The 9,374-nt window shown below is 44.2% G+C and overlaps 1 long non-coding RNA gene across 4 annotated transcripts; it reads left to right on the top strand.

Moving 5' to 3' along the window:
* The first annotated feature begins 227 nt into the window (after positions 1-227).
* Positions 228-1,939, top strand: LOC127916620 (uncharacterized). Of its 4 annotated transcripts, XR_008095401.1 has the most exons (5): positions 228-361; positions 493-655; positions 790-919; positions 952-1,113; positions 1,569-1,939. It is a non-coding gene; the product is annotated as an uncharacterized LOC127916620 (long non-coding RNA). The 4 variants fall into 4 exon arrangements; XR_008095403.1 differs by having other exon boundaries at positions 228-525; positions 952-984; XR_008095402.1 differs by having other exon boundaries at positions 228-525; positions 1,634-1,939.
* Positions 1,940-9,374: the final 7,435 nt, after the last annotated feature.

Here is a 9,374-nt window from a genome sequence, read left to right as displayed (position 1 = left end):
GTATACACGGGGTTGTTTTATCAGGTCTACAGTATATAGTGGGGTTGTTTTATCAGGTCTACAGTATATAGTGGGTTGTTTTTATCAGGTCTACAGTATAGGGTTGTTTTATCAGGTGGGGGGTTGTTTTATCAGGTCTACAGTATCATAGTGGGGTTGTTTTATCAGGTCTACAGTATATAGTAGGGGTTGTTTTATCAGGTCTACAGTATAGTGGGGGTTGTTTTATCAGGTCTACAGTATATAGTGGGGTTGTTTTATCAGGTCTACAGTATATAGTGGGGTTGTTTTATCAGGTCTACAGTATATAGTGGGGGTTGTTTTATCAGGTCTACAGTATATAGTGGGGTTGTTTTATCAGGTCTACAGTATATAGTGGGGTTGTTTTATCAGGTCTACAGTATATAGTAGGGGTTGTTTTATCAGGTCTACAGTATATAGTGGGGGTTGTTTTATCAGGTCTACAGTATATAGTAGGGGTTGTTTTATCAGGTCTACAGTATATAGTGGGGGTTGTTTTATCAGGTCTACAGTATATAGTGGGGTTGTTTTATCAGGTCTACAGTATATAGTGGGGTTGTTTTATCAGGTCTACAGTATATAGTGGGGGTTGTTTTATCAGGTCTACAGTATATAGTGGGGGTTGTTTTATCAGGTCTACAGTATATAGTGGGGGGTTGTTTTTATCAGGTCTACAGTATATAGTGGGGGTTGTTTTTATCAGGTCTACAGTATATAGTGGGGGTTGTTTTATCAGGTCTACAGTATATAGTGGGGTTGTTTTATCAGGTCTACAGTATATAGTGGGGGTTGTTTTATCAGGTCTACAGTATATAGTAGGGGTTGTTTTATCAGGTCTACAGTATATAGTGGGGTTGTTTTATCAGGTCTACAGTATATAGTGGGGTTGTTTTATCAGGTCTACAGTATATAGTGGGGTTGTTTTATCAGGTCTACAGTATATAGTGGGGGTTGTTTTATCAGGTCTACAGTATATAGTGGGGTTGTTTTATCAGGTCTACAGTATATAGTGGGGTTGTTTTATCAGGTCTACAGTATATAGTGGGGTTGTTTTATCAGGTCTACAGTATATAGTGGGGGTTGTTTTATCAGGTCTACAGTATATAGTGGGGTTGTTTTATCAGGTCTACAGTATATAGTAGGGGTTGTTTTATCAGGTCTACAGTATATAGTGGGGGTTGTTTTATCAGGTGTACAGTATATAGTAGGGGTTGTTTTATCAGGTCTACAGTATATAGTGGGGTTGTTTTATCAGGTCTACAGTATATAGTGGGGGTTGTTTTATCAGGTCTACAGTATATAGTAGGGGTTGTTTTATCAGGTCTACAGTATATAGTGGGGTTGTTTTATCAGGTGTACAGTATATAGTAGAGTTGTTTTATCAGGTCTACAGTATATAGTGGGGTTGTTTTATCAGGTCTACAGTATATAGTGGGGTTGTTTTATCAGGTGTACAGTATATAGTGGGTTTTTGTTTTATCAGGTCTACAGTATATAGTGGGGTTGTTTTATCAGGTCTACAGTATATAGTGGGGTTGTTTTATCAGGTCTACAGTATATAGTGGGGGTTGTTTTATCAGGTCTACAGTATATAGTGGGGTTGTTTTATCAGGTCTACAGTATATAGTGGGGGTTGTTTTATCAGGTCTACAGTATATAGTGGGGTTGTTTTATCAGGTCTACAGTATATAGTGGGGTTGTTTTATCAGGTCTACAGTATATAGTGGGGGTTGTTTTATCAGGTCTACAGTATATAGTGGGGTTGTTTTATCAGGTGTACAGTATATAGTGGGGGTTGTTTTATCAGGTCTACAGTATATAGTGGGGGTTGTTTTATCAGGTCTACAGTATATAGTGAATGAACTTCCTTTGTTTGTTGAAGATAGAAATAGAATTCTATAAAAATGACGTTTGAGAGAGGGAGGGGAAGATGGGAGTGAGGGATATTGAGATTTGAAGGAGAGGAGAGGGTAGTGAGTGATATTGAGAGGTGAGTGAGGTGAGGGAGTTGAGGGAGAGGGGAGTGAGGGATATTGAGAGGTGAGTGAGGTGAGAGGGAGAGGGGAGTAAGGGGATTGAGAGGTGAGTCAAGTGAGTTGAGAGGAGAAGGGAGGGAAGGATATTGAGAAGTAAAGTGAGTGAGAGGGAGAGGGGAGGGAAGGATATTGAAAGGTGACTGAGTTGCGGGGAGAAAGGGAGTGAGGATATTGAGAGGTGAGTGAGGTGAGGGTGAGGGGAGTAAGGGGATTATAAGGTGAGAGAGGGGGGAGATGGGGAGGAGGAGGATTGAGAGGTGAGTGAGGTCCGGGAGAGTGTGCTGTAACCATGGAGATCAACATGGATGGAGGGAGGGGCAGAGAGAGGATGAAGGGGAGAGGAGTGATGATCAGATTGGAGCTGTGTGGTAATACAGGGATTAGAGGAGGCATTCAGTGAACACTACATCCACCCATTCTCCCTCTAATCCTCAACCTCAAATCAACAGCATTCACCTTCTGCATATTTCTCTCTCTGTGTGTGTGTGTGTGTGTGTGTGTGTGTGTGTGTGTGTGTGTGTGTGTGTGTGTGTGTGTGTGTGTGTGTGTGTGTGTGTGTGTGTGTGTGTGTGTGTGTGTGTGTGTGTGTGTGTGTGTGTGTGTGTGTGTGTGCGTACATATGGGCATGAGTACCTCTGTGCTCTGCCAGTGATTCATTCAGAACTGCCCCGGAGCTATTTTTAAAGCAATCTCTATGTGTGTGTGCGCACGCATTCCTTTCCTCTCCATTAAAGAGCAGATTCTGTATACAGCAATGTAACACCAGACATGTCCCAACCATGATTTAACCCCTCTGCAGTCAGTTTTACTGTACTACAGTATTCCTCTGGGCTTCCCAACAGAGGTGGTACGCCCCAAATGGCATCCTATCCTATTTCCTATACAGCGCAATGCTTTTGACGAGAGCCATATATGGGCCCTGGTAGAAGTAGTGTACTACAGAGGGAATAGGCTGCCATGGGAAGCACCCTGGGTGTAAACTAGATTCCAGCCTTGTGAATGAACCTGGTGGTCAGAGGAAACAGATGAAAGATGTTTCAGAGGAACCTGGTGGTCAGAGGAAACAGGTGAAGGATGTTTCAGGGGAACCTGGTGGTCAGAGGAAACAGATGATTGGAAAGATGTTTCAGGGAACCTGGTGGTCAGAGAAACAGATGAAAGATGTTTCAGGGGAACCTGGTGGTCAGAGGAAACAGATGAAAGATGTTTCAGAGGAACCTGGTGGTCAGAGGAAACAGATGAAAGATGTTTCAGGGAACCTGGTGGTCAGAGGAAACAGATGAAAGATGTTTCAGGGGAACCTGGTGGTCAGAGGAAACAGATGAAAGGTGTTTCAGGGAACCTGGTGGTCAGAGGAAACAGATGATTGGAAAGATGTTTCAGGGAACCTGGTGGTCAGAGGAAACAGATGATTGGAAAGATGTTTCAGGGGAACCTGGTGGTCAGAGGAAACAGATGATTGGAAAGATGTTTCAGGGGAACCTGGTGGTCAGAGGAAACAGATGAAAGATGTTTCAGGGGAACCTGGTGGTCAGAGGAAACAGATGATTGGAAAGATGTTTCAGAGGAACCTGGTGGTCAGAGGAAACAGATGAAAGATGTTTCAGAGGAACCTGGTGGTCAGAGGAAACAGATGAAAGATGTTTCAGGGGAACCTGGTGGTCAGAGGAAACAGATGAAAGATGTTTCAGGGGAACCTGGTGGTCAGAGGAAACAGATGAAAGATGTTTCAGGGGAACCTGGTGGTCAGAGGAAACAGATGAAAGATGTTTCAGAGGAACCTGGTGGTCAGAGGAAACAGATGAAAGATGTTTCAGGGGAACCTGGTGGTCAGAGGAAACAGATGAAAGATGTTTCAGAGGAACCTGGTGGTCAGAGGAAACAGATGATTGGAAAGATGTTTCAGGAGAACCTGGTGGTCAGAGGAAACGGATGAAAGATGTTTCAGAGGAACCTGGTGGTCAGAGAAACAGATGATTGGAAAGGTGTTTCAGGAGAACCTGGTGGTCAGAGGAAACAGATGAAAGATGTTTCAGGAGAACCTGGTGGTCAGAGGAAACAGATGAAAGATGTTTCAGAGGAACCTGGTGGTCAGAGGAAACAGATGAAAGATGTTTCAGGAGAACCTGGTGGTCAGAGGAAACAGATGAAAGATGTTTCAGGGGAACCTGGTGGTCAGAGGAAACGGATGAAAGATGTTTCAGAGGAACCTGGTGGTCAGAGGAAACAGATGATTGGAAAGATGTTTCAGGGGAACCTGGTGGTCAGAGGAAACAGATGAAAGATGTTTCAGGGGAACCTGGTGGTCAGAGGAAACAGATGAAAGATGTTTCAGGGAACCTGGTGGTCAGAGGAAACAGATGAAAGATGTTTCAGGGGGAACCTGGTGGTCAGAGGAAACAGATGATTGGAAAGATGTTTCAGAGGAACCTGGTGGTCAGGGAAACAGATTATTGGAAAGATGTTTCAGGGAACCTGGTGGTCAGAGAAACAGATGATTGGAAAGATGTTTCCGGGAACCTGATGGTCAGAGGGAAACAGATGAAAGATGTTTCAGGGGACCTGGTGGTCAGAGGAAACAGATGAAAGATGTTTCAGAGGAACCTGGTGGTCAGAGGAAACAGATGAAAGATGTTTCAGGGGAACCTGGTGGTCAGAGGAAACAGATGAAAGATGTTTCAGGGAACCTGGTGGTCAGAGGAAACAGATGAAAGATGTTTCAGGGGAACCTGGTGGTCAGAGGAAACAGATGAAAGATGTTTCAGGGGAACCTGGTTGTCAGAGGAAACAGATGAAAGATGTTTCAGGGGAACCTGGTGGTCAGAGGAAACAGATGAAAGATGTTTGAGAGGAACCTGGTGGTCAGAGGAAACAGATGAAAGATGTTTCAGGGAACCTGGTGGTCAGAGTAAACAGATGATTGGAAAGATGTTTCCGGGGAACCTGGTGGTCAGAGGAAACAGATGAAAGATGTTTCAGGGAACCTGGTGGTCAGAGGAAACAGATGATTGGAAAGATGTTTCAGAGGAACCTGGTGGTCAGAGAAACAGATGAAAGATGTTTCAGAGGAACCTGGTGGGTCCGAGGAAACAGATGAAAGATGTTTCAGAGGAACCTGGTGGTCAGAGGAAACAGATGATTGGAAAGATGTTTCAGGGAACCTGGTGGTCAGAGGAAACAGATGAAAGATGTTTCAGGGGAACCTGGTGGTCAGAGAAACAGATGATTGGAAAGATGTTTCAGAGGAACCTGGTGGTCAGAGGAAACAGATGAAAGATGTTTCAGAGGAACCTGGTGGTCAGAGGAAACAGATGAAAGATGTTTCAGGGGAACCTGGTGGTCAGAGGAAACAGATGAAAGATGTTTCAGGGGACCTGGTGGTCAGAGAAACAGATGAAAGATGTTTCAGGGGAACCTGGTGGTCAGAGGAAACAGATGAAAGATGTTTCAGGGAACCTGGTGGTCAGAGGAAACAGATGAAAGATGTTTCAGGGGAACCTGGTGGTCAGAGGAAACAGATGAAAGATGTTTCAGGGGAACCTGGTGGTCAGAGAAAACAGATGAAAGATGTTTCAGGGGAACCTGGTGGTCAGAGGAAACAGATGAAAGGTGTTTCAGGAGAACCTGGTGGTCAGAGGAAACAGATGAAAGATGTTTCAGGGGAACCTGGTGGTCAGAGGAAACAGATGATTGGAAAGATGTTTCAGGGGAACCTGGTGGTCAGAGGAAACAGATGAAAGATGTTTCAGGGGAACCTGGTGGTCAGAGGAAACAGATGATTGGAAAGATGTTTCCGGGGAACCTGGTGGTCAGAGGAAACAGATGAAAGATGTTTCAGGGTAACCTGGTGGTCAGAGGAACAGATGAAATATGTTTCAGGGAACCTGGTGGTCAGAGGAAACAGATGAAAGATGTTTCAGGGGAACCTGGTGGTCGAGGAAACAGATGAAAAAAGATGTTTCAGAGGAACCTGGTGGTCAGAGGAAACAGATGATTGGAAAGATGTTTCAGAGGAACCTGGTGGTCAGAGGAAACAGATGAAAGATGTTTCAGGGAACCTGGTGGTCAGAGGAAACAGATGAAAGATGTTTCAGGGGAACCTGGTGGTCAGAGGAAACAGATGAAAGATGTTTCAGGGGAACCTGGTGGTCGAAGAAACAGATGATTGGAAAGATGTTTCAGGGAACCTGGTGGTCAGAGGAAACAGATGAAAGATGTTTCAGGGGAACCTGGTGGTCAGAGGAAACAGATGAAAGATGTTTCAGAGGAACCTGGTGGTCAGAGGGAAACAGATGAAAGATGTTTCAGAGGAACCTGGTGGTCAGAGGAAACAGATGAAAGATGTTTCAGGGGAACCTGGTGGTCAGAGAAACAGATGAAAGGTGTTTCAGGGGAACCTGGTGGTCAGAGGAAACAGATGAAAGATGTTTCAGGGAACCTGGTGGTCAGAGGGAAACAGATGAAAGATGTTTCAGAACCTGGTGGTCAGAGGAAACAGATGATTGGAAAGATGTTTCAGGGGAACCTGGTGGTCAGAGGAAACAGATGAAAGATGTTTCAGGGAACCTGGTGGTCAGAGAAACAGATGAAAGATGTTTCAGGGAACCTGGTGGTCAGAGAAACGGATGATTGGAAAGATGTTTCAGGGAACCTGGTGGTCAGAGGAAACAGATGAAAGATGTTTCAGGGTAACCTGGTGGTCAGAGGAAACAGATGAAATATGTTTCAGGGGAACCTGGTGGTCAGAGGAAACAGATGAAAGATGTTTCAGGGGAACCTGGTGGTCCGAGGAAACAGATGAAAGATGTTTCAGAGGAACCTGGTGGTCAGAGGAAACAGATGATTGGAAAGATGTTTCAGAGGAACCTGGTGGTCAGAGGAAACAGATGAAAGATGTTTCAGGGAACCTGGTGGTCAGAGGAAACAGATGAAAGATGTTTCAGGGAACCTGGTGGTCAGAGGAAACAGATGAAAGATGTTTCAGGGAACCTGGTGGTCGAAGAAACAGATGATTGGAAAGATGTTTCCAGGGGAACCTGGTGGTCAGAGGAAACAGATGAAAGATGTTTCAGGGAACCTGGTGGTCAGAGGAAACAGATGAAAGATGTTTCAGAGGAACCTGGTGGTCAGAGGAAACAGATGAAAGATGTTTCAGAGGAACCTGGTGGTCAGAAACAGATGAAAGATGTTTCAGGGAACCTGGTGGTCAGAGGAAACAGATGAAAGATGTTTCAGGGAACCTGGTGGTCAGAGAAACAGATGAAAGATGTTTCAGGGAACCTGGTGGTCAGAGGAAACAGATGATTGGAAAGATGTTTCAGGGAACCCTGGTGGTCAGAGGAAACAGATGAAAGATGTTTCAGGGGAACCTGGTGGTCAGAGGAAACAGATGAAAGGTGTTTCAGGGGATTCTCCCTTAACATGCTGCTCAGGTACCAAGCTGTCACTGGGAAATCCATCACAATAGTTGGAGCTGTGGAAATAATACACACAGTGTCTATTATCCTGCTGTTTTATGTAAAAAGCCCTGAAAGAGGACAGATGGATACCAAACGTGTGAGGCTACAGGATGATTATAATTATTTATTTTATGTGAAAAGCCCTGAAAGAGGACAGATGGATACCAAACGTGTGAGGCTACAGGATGATTATAATTATTTATTTTATGTGAAAAGCCCTGAAAGAGGACAGATGGATACCAAACGTGTGAGGCTACAGGATGATTATAATTATTTATTTTATGTGAAAAGCCCTGAAAGAGGACAGATGGATACCAAACGTGTGAGGCTACAGGATGATTATAATTATTTATTTTATGTGAAAAGCCCTGAAAGAGGACAGATGGATACCAAACGTGTGAGGCTACAGGATGATTATAATTATTTATTTTATGTGAAAAGCCCTGAAAGAGGACAGATGGATACCAAATGGGTGAGGCTACAGGATGATTATAATTATTTGTTTTATGTGAAAGCCCTGAAAAGAGGACTGGATACCAAATTTTGATTATAATTATTTGTTTTTAGAAAAGCCCTGTCTTTTCGTTTGAGAGACAGAGTGGACAGACAGACTCTGACATACTAACGTGTTCCAGAACATAACATCAAAGCCTCTATCAAAGCCTCTATTAGCAGGCTAGAGCATCTTGCCCCAGAAACTGCCTCACAGAGCACATCAAAGCCTCTATTAGCAGGCTTCACTCACAGAGCATCTATTATAGCAGGCTTCACCTCACAGAGCCTCTATTAGCAGGCTTCACCTCACAGAGCATCTATTAGCAGGCTTCACCTCACAGAGCCTCTATTAGGCAAGCTTCCACTCACAGAGCCTCTATTAGCAAAGCATCACAGGTTTCACCTCACAGAGCCTCTATTAGCAGGCTTCAGCCTCTATTACAGAGAGCCTCTATTAGCAGGCTTCACCTATTAGCAGGCTTCACCTCCAGAGCCTCTATTAGCAGGCTTCACCTCACAGACCCTCTATTAGCAGGCTTCACCTCACAGAGCAGAACTCAGTGCAGTGACAGGTTATGACATCTGGCTACGTGAGACTTACGTTCTCAATATTACTGTTTTGTAGTTTCAATGAAAAAGCTAGAAAAGAGAACCGTGACCCCATCTGAACCTAACTTTCTTTTTTCTCTCGTTTTCCATCCAACCCATCCTTCTGTTATTCTGCCTCTACTGTCAAAACAGCCTGGTAGTGACATTCCCCAGCATCAACTCCATATGTTATACAGAGAGAGAGAGAGAGAGGGAGAAAGACAGAATAACTGTTATATGAGGCCTCATACTCACTGTCTTCTCTTCTAGTTCCTTCTGGTCTCAGGCAGGAAAAGATACTGACTCTCTCTGTTTGATAACTGATCTGAGTTGGTAGTCAGACTGTCTGTTAGTGATCTGAGTTGGTAGACAGACTGTCTGTTTTGTTAGTGATCTGAGTGATCTGTGTTGGTAGTCAGACTGTCTGTTAGTGATCTGTGTTGGTAGACCGACTGTCTGTTAGTGATCTGAGTTGGTAGACAGACTGTCTGTTAGTGATCTGTGTTGGTAGACAGACTGTCTGTTAGTGATTAGTGATCTGTTAGTGATCTGAGTTGGTAGACAGACTGTCTGTTAGTGATCTGTGTCTGTTTGGTGAGACAGACTGTCTGTTAGTGATCTGGAGTCGGACTGTCTGGTAGTACAGACGCTGTCTGATCTGAGTTGGTAGACAGACGCTGTCTGTTAGTGATCTGAGTTGGTAGACAGACTGTCTGTTAGTGATCTGTGTTGGTAGACAGACTGTCTGTTAGTGATCTGTTGGTAGACAGACTGT

The sequence above is a fragment of the Oncorhynchus keta genome, chromosome 37 (genome assembly GCF_023373465.1).
Source record: "Oncorhynchus keta strain PuntledgeMale-10-30-2019 chromosome 37, Oket_V2, whole genome shotgun sequence".
Classification (NCBI taxonomy): Eukaryota; Metazoa; Chordata; class Actinopteri; order Salmoniformes; family Salmonidae; genus Oncorhynchus; species Oncorhynchus keta.
This window is presented reverse-complemented; position numbering and strand designations above follow the sequence as displayed.